Genomic DNA, 10,025 nt, shown 5'->3' on the forward strand with positions numbered 1-10,025 from the left:
AAGAGGATATGAATTGGGCACCAAATGAATAGGTTGCAAAAAGGAATTCTGAAATTACGAAAAGTTTGATAAATGTTTCAGTGCTCATTTGCTCAAATATGGAAAAGCATCTCAGAACTACAGGCTGGTTGAGACTGTGCACTAACAGGGCTTCCTCTGGGCAGCTGTGGAAAGATGCCCTTATTTCCTTGCTGAGCCAGTGCCAAACCATGTCCAGCTCCAGATGCAGCCCTGTCACAAACTTTGACTAGCAGGAGTGCCAGTCCCTGTGTCAAGCATGTTGTGAGAGGGATTCACATGTTTGCACTTTGCAGTAAGAGGTGGGCAGATGCCAGCTGGGCTCTGCACTGGTGGAAGTACCATGGGTGGGAGCAGCGAATTCAGCTTYCCACCACCTCTAACAGCAAAGCTGTGGGCAGGGGCTCTCAGACTCCTCAGGCTCTCCTGGCTGAATTGGTCCAGCCTCCATTCCCAACCTCCCAGCTGTTTCCTCTGGATGCATCAAGGTAGGCACAATTTATTAATGGTCAGCCTCGGTCTTTCTTGGAGGATTTAAATCAGAACTCCTTTCAAAACCTCCATCTATTCCCTTGGCCCTAAAATTACGTCATGTTGCATAAAACTAAAGATGAAATTGGGAAAAGAATGTTTCAGTATTTTTTTTTTTTTGCATCCATCTTAACTGAATTAATTTCCTGCTGTCGGTAACTCTGACATTTGATCTCTGCTCTGATCCTCCATCTGTGTGTTACCAGGAAACCAGAGCTCGCCCAGTGCAAGTGCTGACATTTACAGAGGAGAATTTGTTGTGTCTACCTCTGGTTCACACAGCCCGGGGAAGATCCTTAGATAGCAATGCTGATCAGTCCTTTGGAAATGGTAATACTGCACAGCTGCAGGGGACAGAGCTCTGCAAATTGCCCTGAGACCAATCCCTTCTGCACCAAGAATTAGCTCGTGACGTCTTTACAGAGAAAAAKAAAATGTGTGGTGCCAATGAGCTATGGAGATCATTTGATTCCCCAGCAAATGTTAGCTGTGTGTGCTGTTCTGGACAATTTAAGTAAAGAATACCTTTATTTTTTTCATTTGCAAATCCCCATAGGTACCTTGCTTTATTCCTTAATGGGCTTCTAAGAATAGTCTGGGAAACCTGAGAAGTTTGTTCTTGCTTCACAGAATTTTATGCTGCTGTAACACAGCACATGGGTTGTGGAATGAATTGTTACTGAGCAGATAACCCAGGATGTGGCCTGTGGAGAGCAGGGGTGAGGGGGCAGGAGGGGCTGGGCAGTGATTTGGTGCAGAGTGGCCTTTTCCTGCTGGGAAGCCAACCTGAGCCCCTGTGCTGGTGATCAGAAGTCACCAGGGCTGACTGTAGGTGCATGACCTGGGCTAGGAAAAAGCCTCCAGTGCTGGGACGAGTAGCTGGTGCTGCCCCTGCTTAGATGGTTATTACTGCTCAAGGAAACTGCTGGGTTTTTCTCTGTGTGCTTCAAGTTTTGTGTTCCACTCCTCTGGCATAAATAAATCCGGTGCTTGTACTTCTGTGGATTTCTGGCAGGRTACGTCTAGATCTTGATATTTAATAAAAGAAAGGGTCATATTCCCTTTCCAACACCAGATTGCCTAAACCTGTTATAAACAAGTCACAGCTTCATGTTTGCTTTCGAAAACATACAGGGAGAAAAAGATATGCTTCATATCTTTGAATCTTCATATGCTTGAATCAAAACCATGGTGAGACCAAAAATTAATGTTTTAATCTGTTTTTAATGCTGAGAGCCAATTTATAATACACTTGACATGTCTGAACACTTTGATAAAGAGTCTGTGTTTGATTCCTAAAATATGCTGTKGAATTTTACTAGTCCACCACACACACCCTCTCCATAAATCAGTGTAGTATACAAGTGCACTGTTTACATTTGAGACATAGTCGYAGACTTGGCACAGTTTTAATAATAAATAGAAAATGACAGAGCTAAAAAGAATATTCCAACACCTGGTTTAGTGGAATGTGTCCCTGCCTACATCGGGGGTGTGGAAACTGGATGGTCTTAAAGATCCATTCCAAAGCCTTACAGGAGCTTCTGTTGCTTTCCCTGTCCCGCAGGTAAGTGGCGTGGTAGCTTTGGGTCRAGGCAGTAACCAAGAAGTGGAACARATCTGAAATGTTCCCATCTCCTGCTTGCTCCCATCCTTCTGCCATCCAGTCTTTCCAAAATACCCAGACTCTCCCATTAAAAGGCCAGTTTTGCAGGGGAAGTGGCAGGGCTGTGTGGGGAGAAGCGCAGGTGGAGGGGCAGAGTTACCAGRGTGGCTTTAAGGGAATGCAGAGGCGCAGAATTTTTCATTAACAGGATTARGTTACTGACCAAGATTGGCACTGCCTGTGAAGCCTGAGAAAGAGAATTGGAGATCTGTCCCTGCTGTCAAACCCCCTTCTCCTTGGCAGCTAGTCCCATCAGGATAGCACTGACATTTTTGTCAGCACCCTCCTGTGGTTGCAGCCCTGTAGCCAGGCCCTTGCTGCTGTGCATGGGGCAGGGGGACTTCAGATGGGAAATGCTGGCAAACCTCCACCTGATTGAAGGGTGGGAGTGCCCATTCTTAGTGTTTATCCTTTCTTGCCTTCCTTCTCATTTCCCCCTTCTCTCWTTCTTTTCCAGTGGTTTCTATTGTGTTGCTTCTTGCAGGGAGCCATCCTTACAGCGGCTTCTGTAAATCTCTTTGGCAATTAGGCTTTCAAACCATGAAAGCAGCTCATTCAGATTCTTCCTCTCCATTAATTCAAAGGGCATKCCTTTGTGTGTGTGTGTCTGTAGGAAGGGACCTTGCTGTTCTTTCTCTTACAGGCTGCTAAAATTTCCCTRAAGAATAAAAGCCATTGTCAGTTTTTACACAAGTGATTTTTTTTTTCTAGTCAATGTTTTAATGAAGAATAAATGGAAGTGTTACTTTGGAGGAAACAAATGAGTGTATATGAGCCTTTCTGCTCATTGTGGAGATGGGGGGGGTTTCTTCTGCCATTCAGAATTTTCTAGGACGGTGAGAATGTGAACAGGACATAAAGACTGAGGCATGGAGAGATGAGTTTTGAGACAAGTGATAATGAAATCAAGACAGCAGTACTGAGGACTGGTACATGTCTGCTCCATCTTCTCCATCAGCCAGCTGTACTTTCTAGAACTTAAAAATGAGAGAAAAAACCCAAAGGCAGCAAACAAACGGGGTTTTTGCATTTTGGTTTGAACAAAACTTTGCCATTAACTCCTCCCCTTAGTTTTCTAAGCCTTTTCCCTCATGTCCTTCCTTTGCAACCTGAGTTCCCTAAGTCATTCTGCTCCARCAGAATATATGATCAGAAATGCCAGTGGTGGAATGAAAACAGGCTCTTTTTTTTTTTTTTTAATTTTATTTTCCCAGTGGAAAGTCCAGGAGGGTGATGAGCTCTGGTTTCTCTGGTTTGTCCCTGGGGTTAGATGTCTTTCAAGACCACCTGTCACATAATCTATTTGCCAGCCCCAAGAGAACATTGTAACTACTTTAAAGTCTGTAAACACAGCACTAGTCTGGCTTTCAAGGATCAAAAGCCAGGGGAAATAAAATGCAGAGTGTAAAAAAGCCACAAGTACCAAAGCAGTTCTTGTGGATGTTTTTACTCGAAATACTATTGCAGGCATGTGATTTGACCCTAGACACCTCTAAAGAACACAATCCTCTTATAAAATTGGGAAGAGTCTAGATAGTTTGGGCCACATTAAATTATGATAATGTGATAGTAATATTAAGACTGCTAGTAGAGTCAGATATTTGTGTTTTGTCTGGTATTCTGCAGACAAAAATTAAATTAAAATTATGGATTAAATGAATAAACCACAGTTTACAGCTTCATTTTAGCATCTGATCTTTCTGTGTGTGCTTCTCCCCACATATTTCAGTCATTCCTCTGGCATTCTGACTCCTTGTCCCCCCCAGTTTTCCTCCCTTTTGTGCCCCCCTTGTGCTGCTGACACAGGTGGTCCAACAGCTCCSTCCCCTCGCCATGCTCAGAGCTGCCAAGGGAGGGTATCTGGTAGAGAACTCATTTTGAAATGCAAAAAAGCTGTGTAAAAACTCTGGAAACACCAGCTGGCTGCTGTGTATAAGAATGTAAAATGTTTCTCACTGGTGCAAGAAGAATTTCTTTATCCTTCCTCCAACATTAAAAAAATATCAGAGAGAGCAGATAACATTTTGATGGAGCCAGTGTGTTAGGGATGCAGAAGCACAGCAAGATCCAGGAATGAGCTAATTTTCCTTCCCCTTTTCACCTTTTGATGCAAGGCAGCAGGGATAGGTGTCTGTCTGTGTACTTTTCCTGGATATGTTCCCTTTTTGGCAGGAAAATGTTGAATAAGGAGGGTTTGAAATTTGCTGGGTGTTTGAGAACTCCAGCAGATCAGGCTCCTCTGGTGCAGTTGTTTTGTCGTGGGATTTTTGTGGTTTCACGTGGAATTTCTGGATGCCCACTGGTAGGAATTGTCTGTGCAGCAGTGTGGCTTCTTCTGGATGTGTCAGGTTTGCAGTGGACAGGTAGAAATAGGCTTGTGCAGGATRTCCCTCACTCTTGTGACACCTCAGATTTGCCACGTGTGTGAACTGCAAGCTCAGTTCATGATGGTTTGTGTAAGAAATATTGACGGGATGATGCCTTTAGTGACAGCAAACAGTGGCAGAAGCCTGGACATCTCCCAGGGCAAAGCTTGGAGGTTCATTCTGGAGCAATTACAGCCCAGACAAGAGGACCCACACCAAGGCTCCTCCAAAGCAGCGTATCTGAGGTGAGATAAATTTTAGTGTGCAGTTTCTATACCCAAATACCCATAAGACTTGCATCCCAGCAGTGCTGCAGAACTTGAAGAGCCATAGTTTTGATCTCAGTGCTTTCTTAGTMATGAGATCAGCAGAAAGACATGCTTTGAAAAGATTTTTCCTTCTCCTGATGGTGTGGAATCTGTCTGGAAGGTCAGCGAAGTTCCTGGGGAAAGGATTTTCCTGGATCTCGGACATGAAGCCAAGAGGGCAAGAGCTGTTGACAGAATTTCCTGTAGGGGATCCCCACTGTGGAAATGTTGACTCTGGCTKGCTGCTAAGTTTAGAACCATGTAAAGCACATCCCCTGCACTTTATGCAGAGCAGATGGTCCAACAGGCTTTACTGGTTGCAGTGTGTCAAATAACAGATTGTCTAGAAAAGTTTGCTTGCTTTTGGCAGACGATTTAATTTGGCTCATAGCATGCTACCGAAGTTCACTGTGCATCTCTGCAGAAGTGGGCAGCTAACACATTTTATGTCATCTGCTATACCAAAAGTTTCTTCAATAATAAAAKAAAAAGTGGAAGTAATGTCCCTACTTGTTCTCTTGAGTGGAGGTGGAAAAAGGCAGCTCCAGTGTGTGAGTAGAAAATGAAATCCAGAAAATTGATTCATATTCCAAAGCCACAATCTTCTTCCAGCTGGTACCAAATTTTTTTTTCCATTCTCTTTTAATATGCCCTTTGAAATAATTCCTCCCTTTATTTTAGAATCAGGAAGMCATAAAAATCTCAGGCTTGAGATTGCAAAAAATACCCCACCAGATTCTGCAAACTTTTAACATTTCCACAGAACAGGCTATTAAATGTGGTACCAGCTATCACCAGATTCAATAAAACAAAGCAGTATTAATAAGAAGTGAGCATACACAAACATGAATGTTAATGTMGTGATAAACCCACCAGCCTGATCATGTTAAGGATGATGATCTTGTGAAGGGATCCTTGGAAGAGCTGGATTCTTCAGGTCTCTGTAGGTAGGGCATTGCRTATTTTTCTCTTATTTGAAGCAATTTATTGAAAACACTGTAGTGTAATTGAGGCAAAAGTACTCCATCAAGGTGTCTCACCTGGACTGGTCTGGCATGTTCAGCAGGYAGGACAAGGTTTTACAGCCAAGTGCTTTGCTTTTATGATGCTCTTTTAGCTTTATCAGATGTGTGGCAGTGTGAAACCACTGCCCAGTTGCCTCCTTGCTGTTTAGCTCAGCTGATGCATTGAGCATCCCAAAAATGTGGTCTGAGACAGCGTTTACACGTGGTGTCTGAGGAGCATAAAGTCTGTAGACTGTGGCTGTATGTGACTCCAAGGCATGGCCATGTCTTCAGCATGGACTTTTTCTGTAATACCTATCCTGTCTGTAGCTGTGATTCACTGTGCATGTTTCACATTTCAGCCCCTTGTTGCACCTCTTGCATGTGAAATCCATTTGTAAACCCATCTGTGCCAAACTCAAAGGGCAGGAGTCAGTGAGATTACTGAATTCTTCAGTGTGATCCCTGAAAATCACTCTTTTTCCTTCCACAGACCATTAGTCCAGTGACTGCCTCACCCAAATGGATGGCCAGCACTGTGTCAGGTGCTGTGACTTGTCTGTAGGGGCAGGGTGAGAGTTTTGGTGACAAGGATGAGGGAGGTGGTGGCCTCCTCACTGCACACAATTCCTGTGGGACTCCGCGTTTTTCCAGACCCAGACGACAGCAGGTTCCTCCACGCAAATCCAGCCCTGCTGACAGACGATGCTGTTGCCAGCTGGCATAGTTTTATTATGACTTTATTATTAATCAGGGTTTGTCAGTTTTCTGTTGCTCAGCCTGTCTTGTTCTCAGTGCTGGAGCTGCCAGAGCCCCCAGTGGCCTGAGGGGACGATCATTTTCTGTCCCTGTTTTTCCACAGTCATTGCCATCTCCTCGGGAGAGCAAAATCTGCTCAGAGCACCACGGGTGAGGGGAGGTGGCAGCATCTCTGAGGAAGTGACCTGTGAGGAGCAGCAGAGACCCCATGAGAATTCTGAGCAGTGGCAGAGCAAGGAAGAAAATGGGTTTGAGTTTTACCTGGAGGAGGAGAGCAAGCAGGCACAGGTAGCCTGGAGGAGGAGAAACTCAATTGGTACTGGGGACAGCTGGAAGGGGCACAGGGGAGATTTGTATTTTCTCAATAGCATCACAGTTCTTGTCTCACCTTCCAAGAAGATGCTGGCAGCAGAAATGTATGGTAACACAGGCAAGAAAACACAACCCTGATGGGGGGTTGGGAGCCTTCAGGTCTGTGTCCTTTGGAGGAAAGGGCTCAGTGACCAGCAGGCTGAGCATGGTGTGCTCTCATTCCAGCTCTGAGAACCCAGCTTGTGCAGAGCCTGAGACAGGTGGTCCCAGTCACTGTGGAGCCTAACACTGTATAAGCTGTCACATATTGTGCTCAGGTCAATGCCATTTGGAGAAAGGCTGGTGGGCAGACAGTGCTTCCATAGAGATTTTTTAGGCTTGGTAATCAAGTGTATCAAAATCCATCAGCAAACAATCTCACTGAGCATGCTGGAAAGTTCTCTTTTCTCTGACTTCTCACTGCCTTGTTCCTTRTGAGGTTATTGCCACAAAACGGGGTGTGAAATGCTGCCAGCAGRTCATGGTGGTGATGCACAGCAGRGAGTGACCTCACAGCAGTGAGGGCAGAAGARTAAAAGGTCTCTCAGAGGTGACTTTGTGCCAGGAGAGGTSGAGTGTGTGCCTGGCAGRCAATGCCTCTCCTCCTACCTCCTCYACYCAGAGGAGGCACTGACACTGTCCAAAACTGGCGCTTTCTGTGGCCTGTGGGTGTTCTTTTTTCAAGACTCCCACCACTGACTTAGCTGTGAATTCAGTGGGAGTTAAACCAAATTAGAGCATGTTGGAAAATCCTCTTCAAAATACATAGTCTGCCGTCATGGGGATGCTGCATGGACGCCTTCCAGAGCAGCTCCYAGACCAAGCAGGATCGTCACTGAGCGCTTGTGACAGCGACAGACTCCACCTGTGGGACACACACAAGGAAGGGTGGGAGGAGTGTGGGCACCTGGCTGCTGACCCGTTATGGGGAGAGCCACGGACATGGTCCTGGGAGGTGATCCCACCTCCCCCTCCTCACAGCTTTCCTTGCGAAAAACATCTATCCGAAATTGGTGGCTCTAGAAAATCCATTTGTCGCTGGCTTGGAGCCAGCCCAATCAAGAAGCGCTCCTTTGCAATCCTAGTAGCAGCATGAAATGTTCACTCCAGTTTTGCTCAACAGCTATTTTTGATTAGCTGCAGATAATTGTGATGACTGTTCAGTGGCAGCCTCTCTGCATACTTAGCCATATTTGCATGTAGCAAAGAGTGTTGGACCATGAACAAGGATATTTCCTCATTACTTTCCAATAGCTCTGATTTGCTCTCATCTGAGCACAGAAGCAAATCCAGCTGTAGTGGTTTAAGAATTAATTGTCTGTTGGGGAGCTGAAGCAAGCAGATTATGGAAATCCTGCTTGCCTTATCTTTGGAGAAATGGCTATGGACAACCAGTAGTTTCCAAGCAAAGGGTTTGTTTTTTGACTGATTGGTAATCAGACATGGCAAAATCCGTCAGCAAATAGCCTGAATTAGTGTACTGGAAAATTAACTAATAGCTGGAGGTATGTTCTTCTCCGCAATTTTTCTTTCTGTGATTTGGCAGCTCTGGTAATCCAATTGCTGTGAGTTTAATTTCATATTTATCTTTCTGTGAGGATGTGTTTTAATGCTTGCTTAAGCTTGCTTCCTTCTAATGAAGATTTTTGTTTTAAAAAAAAGAAGTTGCTTTGCAAACTAGATTGATTTCATAGCAAGGAAAGCCAGGGTGAGGTGCTCTTCGTGCCACCTTCTGCAGGCAGGGGTGGCCAAGGGTGGTCTGCACAGGAAAACAACCCACCATAGGGATGGGATTTTTTAGGCCCTGTTTTCTCAGGGTTTTTAGGCCTTGTTACCTTTCTTTTAATAATGCTGTTTCTTAGCTCCCTGTAGTTTCTGACTGGGTATGGAAGGTGTGTTTATGTGCACTCACTCATCTGCCTTTCTGCATGAGAAAATCTGCATAAAATTCCTTTTCAAAGTGCCCAAATGAATATTATGCCTAAATGGTGAATAATCCAGTAAATGAGACATTTCAGGAATCGTTTTATGATATGAGAAGTGAAAATCTGAACAAACATATGCTAAATTAAAGAACTTTCCATGAGGGTGGGGGTTTGCCAGAAAGATTATAGTTTGTTGCAAATCTACATTTCTCTGTGATTACAAATCAAGGCAGAGATATCCTTTCATTTGCAAAGGGAAAGAAAAAAAGCACTGCTGTAAACCAGCACCTCTAAAAGAGCTGCTCTGCCTTAGACACTTGGAGGGTGGCTCTGTTTGGGTAAAATCTCCTGCCTGGCAGTGATGGGGTGGTTGTGTGCTGGGATATGAATCTTTCAAAACCAATAGAGGTCAGTCATGAAAAAAACCCCAACCCTGAAAACAAGGAATTAAGGCAGGCCTGTAATATGTAATATAGGCAGAAGCAGAAAGCTCTGTGTCCTGCCGAGATAAATGTTTTCAAACCTGGGAAAATCATAAGGCTGCTTTGGGATCCTGTGAAGTCTAAGCAAGACAATTGAGACAGCTACCTTATAAAGATTAGGGGTTTTTTTTGTTTTTTTTTTTAAGGCAAAATGGTCACACTKCCAGCCTTTTTTTCTGTTTTCCCAGACTCTGATGTCTGAAGTATATTCCTGATAATTRCCATGGGAAGAGCCATTGTGATTGTGGTATCTTTGTACTCCCTTGGGAAAAGAACCCACAAAAAACAAACAAAAAAGCCTTTGAAGTGGTGACTGAGTTGTATTTTTAAATTCTTCAAGGATTGCCTCAAGTAGGTGAGAGCAAATCTCAGATAATCGGTCTAGAAAAATAATACCATTAAGGGTGTGCTCTCTATAATGCCTGATAGAAATATCCAGGCTTAACTGCTGTCAAAGGATACTCCACTGCCTTGCTATTAGAAAAAAAAGAAAAAAAAAGCAAGCTGTAGAGCTGCTAACCTGCTAACCTTTCTTTGCCACTCAGATTCTAATGCCATTATCAGTTGGTTTAATACAATTTTTCTCCTTTCTTCTGGGCTTTGTTCCCACCCCCC

This window comes from Malurus melanocephalus, unplaced genomic scaffold (assembly GCF_030028575.1).
Source record: "Malurus melanocephalus ecotype Western Australia unplaced genomic scaffold, MMel_1.1 scaffold_16, whole genome shotgun sequence".
Taxonomy (NCBI): Eukaryota; Metazoa; Chordata; class Aves; order Passeriformes; family Maluridae; genus Malurus; species Malurus melanocephalus.